The following is a 26,440-nucleotide window of genomic DNA, read 5'->3' as shown; positions in this document are numbered from 1 at the left end:
AATAATTATAAAGATTTCAAAATGTGTTGCTTGTCCTATCGGCTCTCCAACTATTACGACCAGCACCAGCCTCCAGTGCTGACCCTGTAATGTGCAAGGGCAAAAATATGATGGAGAGGGAAGAGGTAGGGGGAGAGGATGACAATGGTCATGCCAGGGTTAGATGGGGATTGGGAAGGAGGGAGGTAGATGACGATACCAGGTGAGAGGCAGAATAATGAGGGTGGCAATGAAGTCTAGGGGTTGGAAGAAAAGGGAAGAAAAGTGATAATGGAAAAGGGGGCCTTCTGCCACAATAAAATGGTTCCTTGATAGGTTGTGCTACTATCTCCTGTGTTTTTCTTTGCAGGCTTCCCATGTTTGGTGAAACGCTTGATGCTAGTTGAATAAAACATATGAAGGTAAAAAATAGATAACGTTAAAACATTGGAATAATGAGAGACATTGCAGCCTGTAAAACACAATAACTATTTTATTGGAAAAAGTAAGAAATAGAAAGTGTCACTGTGGGTTAAGTGACCTGAAGGCTTTTGATAAGTCCTGCACAGCCACAACCAGTTGGGTCACCTGGGAGGTCATATTGGTAATGAATTCTGTGCTCTCATGCTGTATTTGCTGGAGAACCGAGTGGACTTCAGTCTACCCCTTGGCAACAGTAATGTTGTGACCCTGCTGCCGTGCAATCAGGTCGGTTACCATGTTGTTGGCCAGCTCATCCAGGCAAATGATGGGCATGCTAACCACTGACTCTTGCTGCTCTACTGGAGCCCCTGTAGTCTCCACCAACTGTTTTCTGGGGTATCCACCTGCAAGGTTAGTGTCCATTCTTCCTCAGGCTGGCTTCTCCTTGACCAATTGGCTCTCAGGGGGAGGGTGCTCATCAAAAATGTCTGGGAACATGAATTCCAGCATAGAAGGAGAGTCTGAATCTCCTTCCACACCATCTTCCACATTCTGAGTGGTCACGTTTGATGGTGCAGCTGCAAGAAAAGATAAGACAGTCAATAATTAGTTATGTTAACCACTCAAACACCAAAAAAAGAAATAAACAATGCAAATATGGTAGTCAGTTCGCTCTGAGTCGCACCTATTGGGTGCGGACACTCCATTCATCGGCTCTGGGTGCAGAGTTGACAGGATCAGCTCCTCCAAGGGAGTCAATGTCAGAGCGCAAGCAGGTCCACCACCGGTCCTTTTTCGTAAAGCGGCAATTTTGTCCGCCTTCTCTCTAACCTCCCTGCGGGTCTCATGCCAGGGGTGCTGAATCTGCTTCACAAACCATGTCTTGACCCCCTGGAGACTGACCTTTCATGCAATCCACGCCCAGATTTGCTTCTTGGTCGATGCGGAAGACTTGGAGTAGAAGAGCACCTGTAGTTCTCACAGATGCTCCAGCACAGCTGCTCCTTCTCGGGTTTGGAGAAGAGCACATCACGTACATGCTTCAGTGGACATTGGAGACCATTGAGGCCTGCCTGCTCAGCTGCTTGTCTATCCTCCTGAGACAACTTTCATTTTCCTCCATTGAGCTGTCCGTCCACTTGGCCATCAGCAATGTGACCATTGTTCTTCATTTCGCTTGCTTGGTGCTAAAACAGAGATAGCAAACAAAAGTATTATACACCTGTTATTGGTGATTTCAAAAAGAGCATGATATATGAGAAACAGATAGGACAGATAGGAAAACAGACTTTCATAAGAACAACAAAGACACAGGCCTCCCAGAGAACATGGACAAATAAGAAAAAGGGAATCATAAGAACATAAGACAGGCAATCATTGCAATTACAATTGCTCCCCTGGAAGCAGAAGAAAAGCGGGCTTTAATGGCGCCAAAATCCAACCCTTTGGCGTACATGAATTGGGCGTCCTTTAAAAAAAAAACAAACAAACAACTTGTTTACAGACCAATTTTTATATGCCTGTGGGGTCCTTTAACAGGTATTGTACCGATGCACAAGGCCTGGGCCTGAAATCAACGTCCAAGACTTGAACATCGTTAAAGCGATTTCCAGGGGCCGGAATGCAAGGGCGTTCAAAAAGCTGGATAAGAATGTTAGAGCCTGGAAGCCACCTGTCCACCATTCATATGTGAAAGTGAACATTGATAAAAAAAAAAAGACCCTGTTTGTAGACACTTTCAACCGATCGAAGTTCAAGAATTGTGCGTCAATAACACCTTCAAGGACATCCAATTGCTCCTCCATGCCGGCAAAAGGTTAAATATAACATGAACAAAACAATGAACAAGTCTGCGGACATACAAATAAGCAGAAAGCAACCATCTCTTACCTTTGGGAAAAGAAGCAAAAATGACGTGAATTCAAAGCACCAGTTCACACAAGTCTGTGGCAAGTACAGGTCCGATTGAACTCAGCACAGATAGGATTATGATACGCATGCTGACGTCACATTGGGGGAGCAAAGCTGGTTTCAAATATTGCTTTTTTTTTTAGTTAAAATATCGTTACTTCTTTAATTTAAAAAAATTAATTATTGTATTACAGTTGACAAGTCTTTTTGACAGATGTATGCATACACAGATCACATTTGCAATGCAATATTGGACGTCCAATGAAATAAAATGTATGGCGCTATGAACACTCTGTTTTGAACAATGCACACCTTTTTCACACCGTTTTCATTTTTGATTCATTTAAATATTGCATTTGGGTTAAAAACAGACACGTGCATTCCTAATGGATGTATTTTGTTTATATGTGTTTTATTGCATTGGCCCCATTGAGTTTAAAGCAAACAAAAAATAAAAAGTCGCGGAAATAGAAGGTAATGTCCTAATGTTGGTATGTAACTGGTTAAGAGACAGGAAATAGAGAGTTGACTAAATGGACAGTTTTCCCAAAGGAGAGAAGTGAATAATGAAATGTCCCTGGGATCTGTACTTTTTAACATTTACATGATCTGGAACAGGGATCAATGCATAAGATGGTCAAATAGCACAAAATTATTCAAAGTTGTTAAAACATGAGCAGACAGTGAGGAACTGAAGAAGGATTTGCCAGACTGGGGAATTGGGCATCTAATACAAATGTGCATTCATTTAGAACGAATGGGTAATCTGAACCAAAAAAAGACCATTTTAGTTTGTTTCATTCCAAGCAAAATGAATGGAAGAAGGCTCTGAAAATAATGAAAATATTTTTTTGCATTTCCTTTTGGATCCATGGTCTATGGGGCAATCAAAACTGCAAGGTTTTTATTCTATTCAAGCTAGAAAGATCAGAGACAGATGATAAGGGACAAAGAAGAAACAGAAATCATCAATGTGAAGCACTTTTTTGACCTGCTACTCCCAGATAGCAGCTGCACGGATTGACAAGCTTTTTCTTTTTTTTACCTTAAACAAAGGAAATTTAGACCTTGAGCACAGTCACCATTTTGGAACGTCTCTCGTGTTTCAGAGAGAGAGGAGTTTGTTTCTATTCCTCTGTGTTTCAGAGTGAAATAAAAAGTTTAAAAAAAGATTTAGTTAGAATTTAGGTGTAAAGAAGGTAGATTTAGGCTGTTGCCTTTTGTTGGTGTGTGATAGGAGACACCAATATCTGTTAAGGTTACAGTATCAATAGGAAAGGCTGCAGTGCTATATACATTCCAATTAGACTGAGAAAAACATTCTCCTCTCTACTGGATAGCAGCTCCTTGTGATCTTGGGCAAGACACTTCACCTTCCATTGCCTCAGATTCAAATTATAAGGATAATTTTCTAAGATCTTCATGCGGCCCCATATACAGTACAGAGATCTAACACAGTATTTTATTATCTGCGTGTACCTGATCATGCAGATTATAAAATATACATATATCTGCCCCATTTATGTTTCAGTACATGCAAATATTTGCAATACATTTAAAGCACTTACTTTCTTCACCTATTTTATAAACATACACATGTATATTTTATGCACAAAAAATGTATATATAAAACCATGATTTACATGCAGAAGTAGGTATATTTTAAAATACATGTGCATATTTGAAACACCATTTATTTTTTTAAAATGTATAGACTGCTTTATATAAAAGATCACAAAATAAAAACATACATCAAATCTAACATGAAAACAAACAATACATAATAAATGTCAGCCACAGCCATATGATGTTACAAAATAACAATTAGTTGGTTAAAAAATCTCATAAACCTGAGCTACCAAGCTGACATCATTAATTATATGATCTTATAAGCTTCTTTATATAAAAAAAAAGCTTCTTAAAACTTTTGTAGCAGATCTCCTTATGTAATATCTCAAATAAACGATTCCACATCAGCAGGCCAGCAACCCTCTTAGTACTTCACCCTGAACTCCCCCAAGTCCACCCAGACCTCCCACCCAAAAATACCAGACAACAGATGAATTTGCTATTAATTGCATTAGTTAATTACCAGGTGTAAAATTGCATGACTACGTTGCCACATTTTCTATTTGCTGTTGGAGAATTATATATTGATTATGTGTGCAATGTTGATGTCCCTTTTATGCGCAGGTAAATGTGCGTGCAAAATCAAAAGCATGAGTGCACGTTTCATGTTTATAAAATAGCTTGAACATGAATATAAACTACTTATGCACGAATTTGCAAATTTTATGTGGCGAAGTCAGCATCAGCTGTCTTTAGTGTTCCAGTGCCTGCTCTTACACAGAGGTCTGCATCAGCTACTTCAGTTCCAGTTCCTGTCCTTGTACTAGTAAAGTCCATGTCAGCCCTCTCTATAGCTGCAATGCTTGCTCTTGCAGTAGCAAAGCCAGCATCAGCAAATTTAAAACAAATTGGAGAAAATATTTTTCTCTCAATATATAATCAAGCTGTGGAACGTCTTGCCGGAGGATATAGAAAAGGCATCTAGAACAGCGGAGTTTAAAAGGGTACATAAGCAATTGCTAGATAGGTAGAGCTGGGAAAGCCACTACTTAGCCCTGAGAGTAGGCAACCTGGAATGGATCCAGAGATACTGACAGGATGTTGGGCTTGATGGACCTTTGGTCTGACCCAACACGGCACCTCTTATGTCCTGAATTGTATATAGCATAGGGACTGGAAAATGGCACGTGATCTGGTACATAAGTAATTCAGTTCAGTCAGATGCTGGCTCATAGAGACCAGCAAGCTCCAAAACAAGGTCCTCTTTTTAACTCATAGGACTTCCTGACAATAAGTTATAGACACTTAGCAAAATTTCTGTTATGTTTACCTGAAAGTAACTGTGAACAAGGAAGTGCTCTTTCCTTGGGCTTGCTGTAAACTTAAGCAGGAATGCCGGAGAACTTGAAGAGCTGTATTTTGCTTTGTGCACTGATTTAAGAGATGATACTGAGGCATACTGGTCAATACTCTTGCACCTGTTTAATGAGCTGCGTCAGTCTAAATGTAAATAGAGGTCTGCACAGAGGTAATGCTATTGATTGTGATAGAGCTGTCCGCCTAGCTGATAGTTTCATTAATTCAGCAGTCTGTCGACTTTGCTGTTTCACATGTGAAAGTCATTCTATGAAAATGGGACAGTAGGGTGGAAACTTAGGCAAAGCTAAGGGTCTAACAGGATGTGTTTGGATCTACATGTTTAACAGAGTGCCACTTTGGTGCCCTTTCAGTAAGAAGGGAGAGTTTCACTCAGACTCTGCTTCCCCTACTCATGACATCCTCAAACCACCACTGACTTATTGCTCGCTAATGACATGAATTATCTTAAACATTATAATTCAGGCTTTCCCAGCAGTAACCATGAAGGAAAAATAATTTCTCAACTTTGGCTATGAAAGAGATACACCCAGGAGACTGAAAATTTGAGGAATGCTATTGCCTTTCATGACTGCTCGTGATATTTTGCATGTAAAATAAGAGTGAAGCTTTTGGTTGCTACCCCAAGTCATTGCCTTTGGATAGTGGCTCTGATACATAGGCTGTTTACTCTTTAATTCAAAACTAAGCCTTCATATACTTTATCCATGTCTAGCAGTCGGTACTTAAGAACATAAGAACATGCCATACTGGGTCAGACCAAGGGTCCATCAAGCCCAGCATCCTGTTTCCAACAGTGGCCAATCCAGGCCATAAGAACCTGGCAAGTACCCAAAAACTAAGTCTATTCCATGTTACCGTTGCTAGTAATAGCAGTGGCTATTTTCTAAGTCAACTTAATTAATAGCAGGTAATGGACTTCTCCTCCAAGAACTTATCCAATTCTTTTTTAAACACACCTATACTAATTGCACTAACCACATCCTCTGGCAACAAATTCCAGAGTTTAATTGTGCGTTGAGTAAAAAAGAACGTTCTCCGATTAGTTTTAAATGTGCCCCATGCTAACTTCATGGAGTGTCCCCTAGTCTTTCTACTATCCGAAAGAGTAAATAACCGATTCACATCTACCTGTTCTAGACCTCTCATGATTTTAAACACCTCTATCATATCCCCCCTCAGCTGTCTCTTCTCCAAGCTGAAAAGTCCTAACCTCTTTAGTCTTTCCTCATAGGGGAGCTGTTCCATTCCCCTTATCATTTTGGTAGCCCTTCTCTGTACTTGTTCATTTCCATGGTACATTTATGTTTCGCAAATATGCAGATCTTGGCTGTCTAGCTGGCTGCCTGCATGTATCAAATATATTTTGCTTAAATAAATATATTCATGAGCTTTGTATGCAAACATCCAAGAAATCCCAAGTTTTAAAAAAAAGTTCAGTAAGAGTATACATAAAACTCTAGGCAGAAAGTTCCAGAATCTGCACCCCTTGACAAAAAATGAGTTCTTCCTTAAAACCCAGCTGCTTCCCGTTTACTAAGCTTGTATTTCAGGCAGCCATTTTCCTACCTTCTTCCTTTCATTGAATTTTCATACTGCATTACCGCCTCATCTGGGATCAGTGCTAAAATTTCCTAAGCCAGTTACTGCTGGGGTGCAGGAGCGGGTAGCACATTGAAATTTTGCAAAAATCAAATGGTGCCTCCAACTTCCTGGATTGACCAGGTTAGGGCGGGAAATGTTGGTCTCACAAAATGATCATCATATACACTGAACACAGAAACTGTATGAGCGATATTTTTGATCTGCAGCCCTTTTGTCAATCTTCTGGAAGAAAAATGTATATCTGATGTCAATCTTTGCTTGCAGATACCCATGCCAAATTGATGCGTTATGCACCGTTTAAGTTGAACATTGTACTTCAGGTCTTTCAGATTAGGGCTGCTACCTCACCCCAGGTCAACCGAACCAGTCATGGTTTTGCCCTGTTGCATGCATGGAGAAGTTCTGATTTTATTAGGGAAAGCAACGTGAAATTCAGAATTACATATTCATGCATGCTAAGGCCAACCCTGGTAAAGGCTGCTTTTAAAAAGGAAATGCCATTAATAGCCGTAATTAAAAAGCTGTGAACCTAGAGACCTTGTCTCTACTAAGTGTATGATCTTGGGCAACTCACTTAACCTTCTTGCACTCACATTGAGATTTGTAAGCTCTTTAGGGTTGGAACATGTAGGGTATCCTGTATAGCTTATTGTCTTTTAATCTCTGCAATCAGGTATGCTTACTGGGCTACTCCCCCAGCCTGTCCAAATACCTCTGCGACCTTCAGTGTGTGATGGGCTGCCCCTTACAAGCAGTGGTTGCCCATTAATGGCATGGCAGGTGTAGCCTCAACAGGTCACCTTGCTAAGCAGTATGTGTCAGAGGTCTCTTTGGCCCTTTGGTGTGATGTCAATATGGTGTTAGTGTGTGCCACTCCCCATTAGGAGGGGGGTGGGGGAGTGTGTATAAAAACCCTGCACCCATTTAATGCAGGAGACCAAGAGCTCAGCATCCGCCGGTACAGGGCCAAGGGAGCAGATGGCTCATCTTGAACACTTGGTGGGCCTTATCCTGCCACAACAAAGGTCTGGGGAGCAGAGGAGAGGAAGAAGTTCAGGATTCCAGGAGGAGAAATTTGCTGAAGACACAAAATTATTTAAAGTTTATAATCGCAAGAGGACATTGCAACACTGGGAGACTGGGCATGCAAATGGCAAATGAAATTTAATGTGGACAAGTGCAAGGTGATGCACTTAGGGAAGAGTAACCCAAATTATAGCTACAAAATGCAAGGTTCAACAGTAGGAGTCACCATTCAGGAAAAGGATCTAGGGGTCATTGCTGAAAATACGTTGAAATCTTCTCCTCAGTGTGCAGCAGCAGCCAAGAAAGAAAACAGAATGCTCGGGATTATTAAGAAAGGAATGGAGAATAAAACAAAGAATATCTTAATGCTTCTGTATCACTCCTTGGTACAACCTCATCTTGAGTATTGCGTGCAATTCTGGTCATCATATCTCAAGAAAGATACAGCAGAATTAGAAAGGTACAGAGAAGGGCAAGCAAGATGATAAAGAGGATGGAACGATTCCCCTATGAAGAAAGGCTAAAGAGGTTAGGACTCATCAGCTTGGAGAAAAGACGGCTGAGGGGAGATATGATAGAGGTCTATAAAATAATGAGTGGAATGGAACAAGTAAATGTTAATCAGTTGTTTACTCTTTCGAAAAGTAGAAAGACCAGGGGGACACAGTGAAGTTACTGGATAATACATTTAAAACTGATAAGAGAAAATATTTTTATAGTCAACGTATAATTAAGCTCTGGAATTCATTGCCAGAGGATGTGGTGAAAGCTATTAGTATAGCTGCGTTTAAAAAAGGTTTGAACACATTCCTGGAGGAAAAGCCCATAAACCATTATTAAGGTAGATTTGCAGAAATCCACTGCTTATTCTTGGGATAAGCAGCTTGGAATCTATCTACCCCTTGGGATCCTCCCAGGTACTTGCGACCTGGATTGGCCATTGTTGGAAACAGGAAACTGGGCTTGATGGACCTTTTGACTGACCCAGAATGGCAAGCCTTATGTACTTATGAAGTTCCTGGGAGTCCAGAATTTGGTGCAAATTAAACCAGGGAGTCCTAAGGGAGAATGGTCTGAGAAGAGACAAAGAAAGGGACTGAAAAGATCAGCATCACCCAAAAGGTACTGTGAGGGTGCAGGGGGGAAGAGTGTACGTCCCATGAGCAGAGCAGTTTGGGTGAGGAAATGCGTGAAAAGGTGAAGGAGCCTGAGTTGTAGTTTTGTAGTTCTTGGATTTTCTTGCTGTGGAGTACTATCCACTGGTGTTCCACGTGGTTTGGACTTCATTTTCCTGCTACCAGTTTCAGTAAAGATTTTTATTTTGAGCAAAAGAGTGATTTTTGGAGTGACTGAAGAGCTCCAGAATGAAGAAAATCAATAAGGACCTCAAAAAGACTTTCTTTTCTCCCCTGTGCAGGAAACACAGGAGGTCATGGGGCCTTGCGTGGCTTGTGGCTCTTCTCATGTGCTCCTGTGCTAAAGAACTGACTGGGATGGGAGCTACAAGTATTTGCTAGAATTCTTATTTTGGTGCAATCTGCAAAAATAACTCCGCCACCTATAACCCCAAATACTACTGGTTAGACCAAGCTGGTGAATCTTTTTCAAAAATGTGATTAATAATTCAAAAGAAAGAAAGAAACTTACCACTGCCCCACCAATCTGTAATCTCTTTTCTTCATAAGAACATAACATTTGCCCTACTGGGTCAGACTAAGGATCCATCAAACCCAGCATCCTGTTTCCAACAGTGGCCAATCCAAGTCACAAGTACCTGGCAAGGAATCCAAATATTATATAGATCCCAAACTATTATTCCTTATTGATTAATAGCAATTTATGAACTTCTCTTCTAAGTATTTATCCAAACCTTTTTTAAACCCAGTTACACAAACTGCCCTAACCACATCCTCTGGCAATGAATTCCAGAACTTAATTATGAATTGAGTAAAAAATGATTTTCTGATTTGTTTTAAATGAGCTACTTGCTAACTTCATACAGAGTTCCCCCTAGTCCTTTTATTGTCTGAGAATAAATAACCAATTCACATTCACCCGTTCAAGTCCTTTCATGATTTTGTAGACCTCTGTCATATCCCCCCTCAGCCATCTCTTCTCCAAGCTAAACAGTCCTAACCTCTTCAGCCTTTCCTCATAGGGGAGCCGTTCCATCCCTTTATCATTTTGGTCGCCCTTCTCTGCACTTTCTCCAGTGCAACTATATCTCTTTTTTGAGATGTGGCAACCAGAATTGTACACAGTATTCAAGGTGCGGTCTCACCATGGAATGATATAGAGGATTATGACAGCCACCATTTTATTCGTCATGCCTTTCCTAATAATTCCTAACATTGTTTGCTTTTTTGACTGCCACAGCACACTGGGTTTTCGTGTTCTGTAGAAATGCTTCGGGGTTGGTGGGCTGCAGCAAGAACATTTGCTCCTCTTTTTCCTTCCTTAATAAGAAAACTATGTCCTTTATGTGCTGGCCAGTATTTCAGATGGGGTAGCCAACCGGGCGGTATTTGGCTGGCCTAACCGGTTTTAGGAAAGTTGCAGTAGACTCAGCTTGTGAAGGCACGAGGGGGATGAGATGGAACCAGCGTGTTGTTTCCTTCCAGGCCCCGCCCCCCTCCCAGGGGGAGCCCATGTAACTTCACTAGCTGATTGTGCCGCAGTCGCTGACTCTCCCACTGAAGCGGATCAGGCTTAGAAGAAGCTTTTTATTCAAAATTAGAGCTCTGGCAGGCAGGGAAGAGAGCAATTTTCAAACAGCCTGGATAGCAGTACATGTTGTACATGCAGAGTTTACCGACTATTTTCTAAATAAGTTAGGTGTATAAATTGGCTTTGAAAATACTCAGGTAACTGGCCGAGAATACCCGCACATTACAGCACACAAAGTCAGACCTGCTTTTTGGAAGGTATAACTTGTACAATCTAATGTACGCACACACTTTTAAAAAGCAATAAATACGCACGTAAATACCAACTGCACCACCTTCCCCCAGGAATGCCTCTCTGTAGTTCACATAAAACTGGATTATGCGCATGCTTGTATCCGCGTTGAGCCCAGAGCTATTATCATACAACCATTTCATCCATAAAACCTGGTTTTCTGCACATAAATTCCTTTTAAACATGGGACATCACAAATTATCAAAAGCAGGAAAAATGCCCATGCTCTTCTGTTGAATAATAATGCTTTACTACGCCTCTTCTACGGAAAAGGATAATCTCAGGTATGTTCCCAGAGTATGATAACATCTCTGGTTTGCATCAGGAGTCTCCTGCTTTACAACTATGCATAGCACCATGTCCTCTTATTAATGCCTGGCAAGAATCCATAACAAACAGTAGGCAAAGGTTCAACACAATAATTTACCTTCAGAACATCACATGTGCAGACATTCTGGGTTATGGCTTGCTCTGATGGGTCTGCGGAAAGTTGGGCACAGCAGATGGACGTCATGGTAAAATGGTTTCTCAGCCCTTGTTAGTGTGCCTAATCTAGCTTGGTGACCCTATGTGCAGGGTGTGGCTAATGGGCTAGTACATTTTGTGCCATGAGCACATGATGCTATGGCTAACAGTGATACCATGGATGAGAGGTCAGAAGTGATATCACTGTGCTGACGTTTCATATACGGTATGTTTCAGATATGGGATATAATTAAAAGAAACTTTTGCTGAATTTTTGCAAGACTTGAGTACAAGTAAAATTTCTGGGTGCACCGGTTTGCAGAAATTTGCAAAACTGACACCGTTTTGTTTCTCCAACCCTCCTTCCCTAGACTGATCTACCTCCTCGCGCACTGTACTCTCCCATTGGTTTAAAGTGGACTCGGCAGGATGAGACACCACGTTCCTCCACATGGGATGATTTTTTGCTGGCTTCGTCTGCCTTTGGGTGAGCGCAAAGGGTTCATGACTCAGAAGACTTTGGTGGAAACACGTAGGATTTTGTATTTTTAACTGAGACCAGTGTGAAATTTATGTGCTTATAATATCCTTGAGTGCCTGTTCCCTGGTCAAATCATTCAATGGTTAGATTAAAACGTAATGTGCCTTAAGTAAAAATCAGCATTTGATGATTACAAACTCTTGAAAGATGAGGGGACTTGTTGAGGCCTGTGATGGTTACCAAAACTTGACAGATTATCTTATGATGATATAGAATCAGCTGCCTCTTAGTGGCATCAGTCTCCACATCATATTCTTGATGACTTAGCCCCAATAAAACAATATTTGGTTCATAGAGTGATAGGGTTTATCCTTGAACTATAAACCGCAACCATCGATTTATTATCCTATAACTAATGTTTAGATGAGTGCAGAACATTAATGGATAAGACCAAGGTAAGACCTAGTGTTACAACTAGCGTGAAAAGTTTGCTACTTTTTATCATGAGAACATTTCACAACACTTTCTGTACTGCAAAGTCCGTTTTCCATTTTGTGTCAAAATGGTTGAAGCGAGTTGTCTCCAGTAACTGTTGGTGAGATCACGCAAACCATGGTTACCATGAACAATACATACTACCCATCGAGCACATGTTCAGCTGCATTTTTTAAAGCATTACAGGACAATATTGCTGAGTTTGTCTTCAAACTGGAAAATGATTCATTATCCTAGGCTTCTACCTTGCTAACTAAAGTAAGCATTAGCACATCTTGTTCTTAAAAAAAAAAAATCAAATTAGGATCCTTTGAACCCTATCCCCTCTACTCTTTAGTTGTTTTTTTTTTTTTATCAAAGGTTTCCAAAGGACGTGTGTTAAGACAATTGGCATGAGTTCACTGCGGATCAGGATCTTTTGGACTTTTACCAGTTTGGGTTAGGAAATGCTCACAATACTGAGAATCTCTCAATGTCTAGTCTTGACATATTTAGATGTAGATTTGACATGGGTACTACATTTATCCTAGCATTCTTGGACATTTTGTCACTTTTGATACACTGACTAATACCATATTGTTCTCAAGGAATAGCAATTTTGGAATTTCATCTACAGGGCTTAAATGGTTTGCATTGTATTTGCAACAAGATAGGTGTCCATTACGGTCTTGATTTTCTGTCAGTGCTAGTGTGCCTCAGGGCTTGGCTTTTTCTGCCACATTGTTTAATATTTCTCTCTCTTCCAATGGATACAGGATATATATATATATATATATACACACACTGACAACATCCAGTTCTTTTGTTCCAGTCAATATTGCTATTCGCAATCCACTGGATTTTATTGCAAACCATTTACCTGACATTAATAGCTGGATGGCCAATAATAAGTCAGCAATGAAAGTTGGGAAAACAGAAATACTGTTTCTGGGAAAATTCTCCCCCCAATAGATCCTCATCCTTTGAATTTGATAATTTTATTTAGTCATATCAAGGTCCATATTTAGTTGCTGTGCAGCTCGACAAGCTAGCCGGTTAAATGTATCCAGATAACTTGGCCTATATATTCAGTGATACAGTTGCATCACTGAATAAATCCGTCTAACTTTAGGACAGGTCTATGGGTTGACCAGACTTAGCCAAATAAGTTATCCGGCTAACTCAGCTCCTCCTAATTATGCCCCCAGAATTCCCCTAACTTACCCGGCCAAATTTTAGTTGGATAATAAGTTATCCAGTTAGAATTTAGCTGGATAAGTGCCCATACATTCATTTAGCTGGATAACTTCTATGTTATGTGGCTAAATGCTTCTGAATACGGATCTCATCTTTATCAAGTAAAGAATGCAGGTGTTATCCTATCTTCATAATTAAGAGCAATGGTTAAGAGTACATTTTACAAGCTGTGTATTCTGTGGAAACTGAGGTGTGCAAAATAAAGCATTAACCAGTAAAGAAAGCATTCATCTAGAAAACAATTCAAAGTGCAGGCATCAGTTCCTGTGAACTTTGCCAGAACATGCTCTCCTAAGGAAATATACTGATATGCTGATAAATCAACCAGGAAATACAAGCAAATTAAATCCACATGCTAATTTTTTTCCAAGAAAATATCAGAATATTATGTTCTGCTTTTGCAGTTGCCCCTACAGAGATGCTAGAACACTGCCCTATAACTGAATTGAGACGGGACCAGTTCGACTCACTATCTCAGAAGGCAGTGGCTATTTTGATTAAATGTATGAATCCAGGATATTGTTCCCTTAATTTAACGAGGATATCATTGGTTCTGTGGTTCAGATAGTAAACGTCCTTGAAGGAAGGCTTTTTGCCTAACATATTACATAGAAATGACGGCAGAAGAAGACCAAACGGCCCATCCAGTCTGCCCAGCAAGCTTTCACACTTTTTTTTTTCTCTCGGCTCTTAGTAACCTTTTTTATTCTATTTCCCTTCCACCCCCACCATTAATGTAGAGAGCAGTGTTGGAGCTGCATCTAAGTGAAATAGCTTAATTAGTTAGGGGTATTAACCACCGCAATAAGCAAGCTACACCCATGCTTATCTGTTTATCCAGACTATGTAATATTAAAGGCAGCATCAATAAAACCCTTATTAAATGTTATGTTTGGTCGGCATTGGGGTAGCCCCGTGATCAGCCGCACCCTCCGACTCACCCCAGCACATCTTCAATGCCCTCCTGACGTGACAGGAATGCCGCAATCCAGGGGGCTCCAGCTCCCAATGCGGCTCTGATGCCACTTGCACACCGCCATGTTCCTGGCTCCTCCTCGGGGTCTCCATAGGCGTGCAACAGCACTTAAAGAGCTAATGGCAGGAAAAGCCCTGCGGCGCCAGTGATGACATCCGCAGGCCTTCGCTGCCTGCCTATTGCCGCCTCAGCAACGGGTGTCCTGCCTTGTGCTCGGTGTGTTGCTTCTGCATTCCTGAGTTCCTGCATTATCTCATCCAGCCTTGCCTTGCCAGCCTGTCTTCTCCACTTAGCCTCACCCAGTGTCTCGTTGTCTCGTCTGTCTTTGGCTTGATCTTCTGGTACTGACCACAGCCTTGGATCTGAATGCGTTTACCTGCCGCCTGGGCCTGACCATAGGCTTGGACCTGACCACATTTGCCTGCCGCCTGGGCCTGACCATGTTTGGCTCCGCCTTGACCTGATCTTTGCTTTGGAACTTACTATGCCTGCCCTGACTTCTGTTCACGATAGCTCCCTTCTGCTGCTTGCTCTGGCCCGGCGTGTCCATGGACTCTGTCACCCTAGGAACCCACCTAAGTCCTGCCGGCTGCCAGAACTCAAGGGCTCAACCTGCAGGCAAGGCGGCTGGTATAGGTGAAGCTCCAGTCTGTCCTGCATTTGCCAGCTGTTGGCGCAGGCCTCATAGGTTCACCCTTAAGGCTTCGTCAGCTACGCCTAGCACTAAGGTCTCATTCCCACGTCACTCATCACATTATAAAAAAAGCCGAATTTGGATAAAACTAATTTGGATAATTTTCAACCAATTTAGTCTATCATTTTTGGCAAAAATTATTTAATCTGCGGTGCTAAAACAGTTGCATGACTTTTTAGATGAGAACAATATTTTTTAAACCCCTTCTAATTCACCTATTGGCCTAACTATAGCATAGAAGCACTAATAATTTGAATTTGGATATTCTGAGGTGCAGCTTAGATTCTGATACCGAGTATATTCTGGTACTACTGGATATGTCAGCTGCACTTGAAACCTTAGATCATGGTGTGTTGCTCTAGATACTTTCTGAAATTGCCAATACTGGAATAGTCTCCACTTGGTTTAAATCATATTTATCAGATCAATTCCAACAGGCAAGTTATAACTCTGTGACCTCTGAGTGGTTCCGTAAAGGTCGGCACTGTCAGCCACATTATTTAAAATCTGCGTGACATCAATCTGTAAACTGCTTTCTGGTCTTAGATTTCACCATATAATTTATGCAGATGACATTCAGTTTCTCTTTCCTATTACATCTGATGTCAAGACTAGCCTGGGTTTTACTTCTATTTATTTATGTAATTGAGAGCCATTTTCAGTTACCAGTAAGCCCTGGGAAATGCCAGGTTGTATAGGTTAGCATCTGGGGGGAGTTACCCTTCAAATTCAGCCCTTCCCTTTGAGTGGTCTGAGAACGGCCGTCCCCCTGGAAGGCTTTTATATCACACCTCTCTCCCGAGAGTCTGTGGGTAAGTCCCTTATGGTTTATGTAGAGTTAGGAGGTTGAGAGGAGCTTTCACCTTTGTTGTTTCCAAAGCCCAGTAAGAGGAGCCAGGCATATCGTGCCTGGGGAAACTGACCAGGGTCGGCAGGGTTTTCCTTCCAGTCTGTTTTCAGAGTCATAACCAGGCAAATTTGGCGCTTTTGATCAAGTGAAAAACCGTGCCTTCACCCATTACACAACACAGGACACCAGAGTTGGGAGACTCTGTTCAATGTTTGTACAGTGATGCCCATGGCCAGTGCAAGAGTATTAGATGCCCTAGGAAAACCTTACAGCAGAGCTTTCCAAACTGTGTGTCGGGACACGTTAGTGTGTCGCCTGCAGTGTGCAGGTGTGTCGCGCAAGCCCGGTCAACTCTGATGCGAGTTTGGGCTTTTTTTTCCTAGAGATTCACTTTTTTTTTTCAGTTTATGGGTTGCTTATTATTGGGTGATTTTTGCTGTCAATCGCGTTTTTTTGGGGGGCTTGGTGGGTGGAACGAGCCCAGCCATCCTTGCATTGGCTGCTGCTGCCGATGAGGCCTGGCCATGAAGAGTACTGACTGCAAGCAGCAGTGTCTGGTGATCATGGAAGAGAGTGAAGCACTTAACTGGCAACAATCAAAAAGACGAGGTACATGAGTGTGGGGGCCAGACATGTGCTGGGGGGAGAGAGATGAGTGAGTGGGGGGCAAACGTGCTGGGGGGACAGACATGTGCTTGAGGGGGAGAGATATGAGTGTGTGGGGGCCAGACATGTGCTGGGGGGAGGAGAGAGATGAGTGTGTGGGGGACAGACAATTTGTTTTATTATTGTTTCTCATAAATTATAACAATAACATGAATCTTGGAATATATATTTTTAAGGTTTTCATGAGATAGGTTGTGTCGTGAAACATTTTATTTATGTATATATTTAAGGAAACATACATAAATTGTCGAAATATGTTTCGTTCGTTTAACCTTTAACCTCTGGTTTACTAGTAGACTGAATTACCGTGTCGTGAAATTATGTGTGTCTAAAAAGTGTGTCACCAACATGAAAAGTTTGGAAAGCTCTGCCTTACAGCCTTGCACCCCCCCGCCACCCACCTCATCAACCCTCCTCATACACAATTAAAAATCATTCATTTATAATAACAGATTTTACATGAAATGAACATTCCAAGAACAGTCTTCTGAGGTAAAAATATCACAATATGTATATTATATTTACGTGCACTGCTGAGTGCCAACCAGAAAACCCTGCAAAAAAGCAAGAAACACTTGGAACCTATATGGTATTAGGCCTACTGTAATGCATCTTGGGCATGGGCATGACCCTCAGAGAGCCACGAGAAAACAGAATTACAATGCAATAAACTTTCTATATCAAAACAACACTAACTGCCAGCACTCAAACAGCAACAACTCTACCTATGAAAGTTAACACTGCAAATATTACACCAAGCCTAAAACAGTAATACACCCCCTATTGGGAAAACAAAACAAGTCAAGCTGCTATAGATCCCTGCATACAAACTGCACACTGTTGGAATACCTTACTCAGTCACTCATGCAAAACACAGATAGACCCTCAAATAAAGAGACCATTTATTTGTTTAGCCCTTTTATATACCGCATGCGATATGATGCAAATTAGGGGGAGGGGAGGAGTTGGGGTGGGAAGGGGAGGAGTCGGGGCAGGGAGGGGCGGAGTTGCGGGTGTTTCCGCTGCCGGCGATGTTACTAACATTGTCATCGGCAGTAGCACGCTGAATAACTACACCTTTTATGGTGTTGCTATTCGGTGCGAAAGCCGGCAGCCGGTGCACCGCAGTGGTGCAAAGGCTGCCGGCTTTCGCAGGCCCGCCCCCCCCCCCCCCCTTCGTCCCCTGCCCCCGTTTTTGCAGGATTCACCATTCTGCGAAAGAATGGTGAATCCAGGCCCAAATTCTGTATGCACTGCAACAATGGGAAAACAGAAGCATTACCATTCTTCATAAAACTATAAAATTAGTAAAACCATACCAATAAAAAGAACAATTCAAAACTAATGAATAGAATAACATTCAATATTTAAAAACGGATATAAAATTTTCCAAACACCATTAAAATATTTCATCAATTAACACCCAACAATTAAAACTAATGAGGATTTTTAAAAATTTCCCATTATCCATATTTGGGAACTTTTGTTTTCCAGATGCCCTGAAATTGTCATGGATTAGATGGCGGAAAGAAAGTGGGTTTGTTGTGTACACACATGCAGCCTCTCATACACACACATGCGCACACTCATACACTTGCACACACATACATATACACATATGCACACTCTCTCACACACTTATGCACACACACTCTCTCACATACCCACATGCTCTCACTCTCCCACACACATAGACTTACACTCTCTCTTACTCTCCCACATACATAGACTTACACTCTCTCTCACTCTCCCACATACATAGACTTACACACTCTCTCTCACTCTCCCACATACATAGACTTAGGCTCTCTCTCATTGACATGCTTTATCTCACTCCCCCCTTGAAGTAGCAGGCAGCAACAGTCTCCTTCTTTAGCCCCCATGGCCAAGGGAGTGATTTCTGGCCACAGGGGCCATCCCATCTCTAGCCTTGGACTCCTTCTGGTAGGACAGAATGGGACTCAGTGCACTTCTCCTTCTCTGAAGAAGCAGCATGGCCCTGCCAAAATCAACAGCAAGGTTGGCAGGGCCTTAGTAAGTGGAAAAGCAGCGTGGCCTGCCAGAATCAGCAGTGTAGCTGGCAGGGCCGCATTGCTTTTCTACTTACTAAAGCCCCGCTGACCATGTTGTCAACTTCGGTGGGACTGTGCTGCATTTCTCTTACCGAGGCCGCTCTGCTCTCGCTGGCACATGGCACCCTTCGGTAGCAGCGCCTATGGTCATGGCCATATTTGCCATAGGCGCTGCTACAACTCTGCCTACTCACTAGCTTGTAGGGATATCCCTCTGGGTAGGAACCTTACTGGACACCTGGGCCTTTCTTGGATTCAGGGCATGGGGAACTCTGTGTCTGGGATGCCCAGGGATAGGGAAGACCTGCCCATCAGAGGTGGTGACCCGTTGTGAGGAGCAACTCTGGTGTTAATTTTGGTTGAGGGAATGGGACATTAAGTTAAAAGATCCAGGAGGAAAATTGTTTTGGCTGCCCCTTCCTTCCTGCGTTGGAGCAGGGTAAGTCACCTGCATCCAGGGATCCAGAAGAGAGACTGAGACTGTGAGAAACCGAAAGATCCTGCAGTAAAAGAACCGTAAATATCATCAAGGACTCCCATAGGGAGCCTTCACCCTGGGGAGGCAGAGATTGTGCATGGACAGGATTTTGGCCATCTTTTGGTTTTCCCCGATCACTTTCGGGTTACCCTTCCCACTGGGACTACCATTGTACCTAATCCAGGAGGGTGGCTGGATCCTCGCCTGTTTGAAAACTTCCTGCACAGATAGAGAATCAAGACAGACCGTGGTGCTGGAGTCATATTTATTGTGCCACCGTTCACCTAACGTCTGAACAGTAAAGTTTTATTTTGAACACTAACCCAGTGCGTCCTGCATGGTTTGTTTGTTTTTGTTTTAGCACACAGCACGCACAATGAAGAGATTATCCCCTCCCAGGGAAAATTCAGGAAGGAGAAAGTCACCCCTGCATTGGGCCCTGAAAGTAAACCTTCCCCCCCCCCCCACCTAAAGGTTCCACACCTTGGGGAAAGGGGCACAAAGAAGAGCTATCCAGGGTCCCAGTCCCAAAAAAAATTTACAAATTCTTTTATGGCACCACCCGTCTAGGACAGGCACCCCGGGGTGGGCTTACATTTGCATACCATTAAGAGTAGGCTTGTAGGTAATAAGTTAGTATTAAATGTGGGGAAAATAGGAATTATTAGAATAAATAGATGTATGTCTTCCTGTTTTCCATTAAGTTTTCAAGTTGATGGAAGTACAATCCAAATTGTGGATGAGGTCCAAAATGTAGGTATTATTTTTGACTCTGTCATTCTGGGCGTATGTTAAAGCTATAGATCAAAGCTCTTTTTTCAAACTACATATGTTGCAAAAATAATTAAGCCTTTTCTGGAACAAAATGAGTTATGAGCAGTATTACAAGCAATGATCACTGTAACATAATTTATCTTGGTCCTCCAGCGTTAACTCTGAGGGCACGGCAGGTGGTGCAGAACTCGGCTGCTTGTGTAACTCACCGGCACCAGTAGATTTAAGCATATTACCTCATCTCTTTGTTCATTGCACTGGTTACCAACTGAATGAAGAATCAGGATTAAAATGTTAACTCTGGTTCATTGAGACCTGAACAGTGATCTATCTCTCTGTATTAATTCTATGTTGAAAAATCTATAGACCTTCAAGAAGTTTGAGATCATCTGAGCAATGCCTTCTAGACATTCCTTCAACACAAGTTATAAAATTGACAGTTGCATGAAATATTATTTACAGTGGCTGGCCCAGTATTCTGGAAATACTTTGGAAGGAACCCTGTCTTAAGAAATTCAGGAAGGCATTAAAAATGCATTTGTTTGAGGAGGCATTTACAGAAATCTTACAGCCCCTAAGACTTGGGAAGCTTGAATTCAGGACAAGGTGTTGTTTAGAAATGGCAGCATGTTGATTTGTTATTTGTATTTGTATGATGATAATGTTAGTTTTATTATGAATTTGTAAACTACTTGGAATGTAAGATAATGTGGTATAGAAATGTTTTAAATAAATAACTAAAATAAATGAGGGTGACTTTTGGCTGAACTTTTAAGAAGTTATTTTTTGTATATGTGTGACGGTCAACAAATAATTGCCAAATCTGGTGGTTTAGATGAGTTATTTTTTTCAATTTTATTTTTATAAATTTCAACAATTACAAGCAAGATACAACCTTACTTTGAAAACAAAAATGGCATATCAGAAAAAAACTTCAAATTATACAAAATAAGAGAACAAATTCAAAGATACATCACTTATCCATAAAGAAATTCTCTTGAGCAGGGCCAGAAAATAAAGGGAAATTCAAGAAACCTCAAAATAGAAATAGGCATTAACGTGTTAAGGCAGAACATATTCTATGGATCACTGGTCCTAACATTCCTCAGGAGGATTAGATGGATTAAACCTGAATTAATGAGAGATTTTAGCTGTTCTGGAAGGAAAAAAATGAAACATTCATTCGAGGAACGAACAACACATTTGCGAGGTATTTTAATACAAATGAAAACCCTAATGACAATCTGGGATCTTAACACCAGGAAATCTCGCCTTCTTTCTTGAGTGGGTCTAGCCAAGTCAGGAAAAATGCGTACTGACCGAGAAATGGAATAGAAATGTTCTTAAAGTACCTCTTCATAAATTTGTTCAATTCTTGTTCAGATATAAATGAGACAAGAAGTGTTGATCGATCATAAATTTCAACTGTAGAATCCTCAAGAAACTGAGTTACATTCGCAATGGGATCAAGTTGTCCATCTCTAGGTAATACCTCTTTGCTAGTCCCAGGAAGAAAAAACAGTTTTTTAATCGAGGGAACTTTATCAGCTTCAAATTTCAAAATGTCTAGGAAATGTTTTCTCAAAGTGAGATAGGGATCTTCCCCTAACACTTTTGGAAAGTTCAAAAAGTGGAGATTTAAATGTCTTATATGGTTCTCCTGTCTATGAGAACAGTTGCTGTAATCTTTGAGCAATTTAAAGTTGCCAGATTCTTATGGCCTGGATTGGCCACTGTTGGAAACAGGATGCTGGGCTTGATTGACCCTTGGTCTGACCCAGTATGGCATTTTCTTATGTTCTTATGAATTTGAGAGACAGACACCTCTGAAGCAGATATTTCAGTCTTAAGATCCCACGGTTTAGATGAGTTCTGAGTTGACCCAGGCAAATGTTAAGTTGAACTTGGCAGGCTTACTCATGTCTGTTTTATATAAAGTTAGTTTTATTTTAAATTGTGTGTTCGTTCTATAACCCACTTAGAATGGCATATAGCACAGTCTAAATGTTTTTTAAATATTTTATCTCAATTGAACTCTTCCTGCATTTTCTTGTAAATCTATTTAGATTGATGAAACCGTATCAATGACTCTTATTGACTCTACTTCCTCACTTATTGACTCTACTTCCTCAGCACTAGGTGCCTGCCTTTGTCCAATGCATCTGCACTATTGTACTTTCCATTACCCTGGCTCTCTAATCCATCTAAGTAGACCCATGTTGCCTCCCATACCTTCTGATGACCACTATAATCCTCCTTGTACCTCTAATTATTTCTTACATGCCCCACCTTACTATGCCCCTTTCGTGTTTCCCTATGCTTATTGTAAACCGTGACACAAATATAACAGGGATTTAACTGTACAATGCATTTGTAATCCACCTTGAGAGCAGCTTGGACAAGACAGAATATGAAATGTTTATATGTAAATAAATGTCAAACTACTTCCTCTCCGCCATAGCACCTCAAATGGAACAGACCATCGCACACTGATGACATCACAGTTTAAATGCAAACCAATGCAACTTCCCAGAATATGATGTCATCCGCTAAGTGAAAATTTGTTTTAGTGCAACAGCATGATAATTCATCTTAAACGGACTGCCTTCTGCCTGTAAACCACAAAAGGAAGTAAAACGCAGTGAAACCATAAGTATTTTCTGATTTTCTTTTAGACTTCAATACTCGACTCTCATGTTTACCAGTGAAAATGTTTAGTTTGCAGTCCACTAAAGGCATTTTGTTCCAAGGGAGCATCTTAAGCAAGAATACATAGTAAAACTCTGCTATTTTATAGGGCAGTGAGATACATTGATCAGCAACATCACTGTTAGGTAAAATTGCTCACTGGGTCAGTAAGACATGGATACATGCCAATATAAAATGCTGAAATCAGGAATACAGTTGACCCCAAGAGACAAATCTGCCATATCAAAACAACACTAACTCTCAGGACTTAAACAGCAACAACCCTACACAGGAAAGAGCACCACAGCAAATATTACATCAGTAAACATTTAAAAACAGCAGACATTTCAAATAACATCTAACAATTAAAACTAATAAGGATTTTAAAAAATCCTCTGCTCTCCATACCTAGGAACGTTTGATTTCCAGTCAGCTTGAGATTGTCCTGGATTAATGGGGGGGGGGGGGGGGGTGTACAAATCTTATTCTCTAACACACACACCACACACATATACTCAGTGGCTCTTTCTTCTTTACACAGTCAAAGGCACTCTCTCACACTCAATGGCTCTCTCCCCTTCTTATACACACACACAGGCAATCTCACACTCAGGGCTCTCTCTCCCTAACACTTTCTCACATCTTGCTCTTACACACACATATGTACTCTCTCATACAAAAAATAAGTCACACTCAGTGGCTCTCTGTCCCTCACACACACACACACTCAGTGGTTCTCCCTCACAAACATATATTCAGGCACTCATATTCAGTGGCTCTCTCCACACAAACACATATATACTTAGGCAGTTTCTTACATTCAATGGCTCTTTATTCCTCAAACACACACACACACCCACATACACAGGCATTCTCTCAAGTTCAGTGGCTATCTGCGCACACACACAGATACAGGCACTCTCTCTCACATTCAGTGGCTCTCTGCACACATATAAAAAGGCACTCTCTTACACTCTGGCTTTTACACACACAGGCACTCTCATGCTCACGCTCAGTGGCTCTCTCCCTCACACACACATACTCAGGCATTCGCTCACAATTAGGGGCTTTGTGCGCGCGTGCACACACACACACACACCCACAAACACAGGCACTGGCATTCTCACATTCAGTAGCTCTCTCTACACACACATACACACACACACACAGGCACTCTCTCACATTCAGTAGCTCTCTACACACACACACACACACACACACACACAGAGGCACTCTCTCACATTCAGTGGTTTGCTCTGACTCACTGTTGCATCCGTCGGTCTCAGACAGCTTCGACTCTTGTGCCTCACCTTTTTCTCAGCTCTCCCTGCTAGCCATAAGAACATAAGAAATTGCCATGCTGGGTCAGACCAAAGGTCCATCAAGCTCACATCCTGTTTCCAACAGAGGCCAAACCAGGCCACAAGAACCTGGCAATTACCCAAACGCTAAGAAGATCCCATGCTACTGATGCAATTAATAGCAGTGGCTATTCCCTAAGTAAAATTGATTAATAGCCGTTAATGGACTTCCCCAAACCTCTTTTGAACCCAGCTACACTAACTGCACTAACCACATCCTCTGGCAACAAATTCCAGAGCTTTATTGTGCGTTGAGTGAAAAAGAATTTTCTCCGATTAGTTTTAAATGTGCTACTTGCTAACTTCATGGAATGCCCCCTAGTCCTTCTATTATTCAAAAGTGTAAATAACCGATTCACATCTACTCGTTCAAGATCTCTCATGATTGTAAAGACCTCTATCATATCCCCCCTCAGCCGTCTCTTCTCCAAGCTGAAAAGCCCTAACCTCTTCAGCCTTTCCTCATAGGGGAGCTGTTCCATCCCCTTTATCATTTTGGTTGCCCTGGGAAGATGGCTACCGCTGCGTCTGCAAGCCGTGTCCTCCTGCATCCCCGGAATGGCTATGGCAAAGCCTCACACCATGTTTCTCCTGAGGGCCTCCTAGGGTGCGTGCGCAAACGCCACCCACGTCTTTATCCACGTCATGGCGTGAACCTCGGGGGCGTCCCCCTCGAGTTATGCCACGCCATTCGGGTATTTAGCCTACGCTTGTTTGCTAGCTCGTTCAGTTAGCAAGGATTGGACTCGTCCGGTCTAAGCTACTCTGCCACTTCCTGCTGCCGCTGGAAGCTCTCTCTGCCCTTCGGGGTATTTCATCTAACCTGGGTACCCGCTCCTCGGGGGCCCTCTGATTTCTTTCAGGTGCTTTTCAGGGATCAGGTACTCGCTCCTTGAGGGCCTGCTCTCCCTGCCTCGGTGCCTGTTACCATCTACTTCAAGCCTGGTGGAATCATCAACCTTACAGCTACCATCTAGTGAGTAATCTAATTCTCAGTCTGTCTCATCTACAGCTCTGCCATGCTGGGAAACCTACACCTGGATATCCCTATACCATCTCGATGAGACTGGTTCCCTCTGCCGAGGGTCCCTGGACTGCTACCTCTGGATCACCTCACTACTGCCACCTCTGGTGGTATACTTCAAGCTGTATAAATAAAGAACTAACTCTGTGTGCATCCTGAGTCTAGCCCAGTACTGTGGCTCCCCACGGGACTCCACCCCGTGGGCGTGGTCATCTCCCACAGCACCCAAGAATCCACACAAACACCTCGAAACCATAACACTCACACTCTCACTCACTCACAGGTTCAGGGCCTCCCCCTCTCTTCGCCATGCTACTGGGTCGCAGGTGCTTTTTTATTTAGCCCCCCCAAGACTCATCTTCAGCCACCAATGGGATGAGTTCTGCTGGTGGCCGCCAGGTTGCAGGGTCTCCTGTCTTCTTCATCCACCAGATAGGCTACGTGGTGGCCTGCCAGATCATATGGACCTTAGTAGTCTCATTGATGCAATGTGTACTCTTGCTGCCGCGGGGCCGATCTCACAATAAATTGTGAGATCAGCCCCAAGGGCAGCAGGAGATGACATTCACTTACACACAATTCCTGCTACCAGCTATGGAGGTAAGGAAGTGGCAATTGAATGCAGCATCAGCTCAAGCAGGAATTTTGTCTATCCCTGACATTTTCCTCTCATTCAGTGGCTCTCTCCCTTGCACGCACGCACGCACGCTCGCACCCACACACACACATTCTTTCGCTCAGTGGCTCTCTCCCACATACAAACTCACTCTCACATTCAGTGGCTCTCTCTCCCACACATATACACACAGGTACTCTCTCAAACTCAGTGACTATCTCTCTCTCTCATACACACAGGCACTCTTTCTCATCCTGAGTGGCTCTCTCTCCCACACACACACAAATACACACAGACATCCTCTGCCGCTCATACACACAGACACTCTCTCACACTCGTTGGCTTAATCTTTCTCTCACAAGCACAGGCTCACTTTCTCTCACACACACACACATTCAAGGTCTCCCACTCTCTTATGGACCTTTCTTGCAACTGGCTCATCTAGTTTCTTTTTTTGTCGCTAGAGCAGCCTCACTGAAGATGCACTGCTGGGGGTGGGGACTTCCTCACTAAAGATGCACCACCAGGAAGAGGGCCACATCAGTAAAGATTTGCTACAGTCAGAGTCAATAAGAAAAGGTTTGCAGGGGGAAGGTAAGGGGAGGTAGTGGAGGGTGAAGATCCAGTGGTGGGGTGCTGTGGAGGGAGATGTAGTTTGGGGGGTGGTGGAGAGAGGAAGGCAGGCATAGCTGGGTAGCCCAGTTTTCTTAATGTTT

The sequence above is a fragment of the Rhinatrema bivittatum genome, chromosome 15 (assembly GCF_901001135.1).
Source record: "Rhinatrema bivittatum chromosome 15, aRhiBiv1.1, whole genome shotgun sequence".
Classification (NCBI taxonomy): Eukaryota; Metazoa; Chordata; class Amphibia; order Gymnophiona; family Rhinatrematidae; genus Rhinatrema; species Rhinatrema bivittatum.
Note: the sequence above shows the minus strand (reverse complement) of the source record.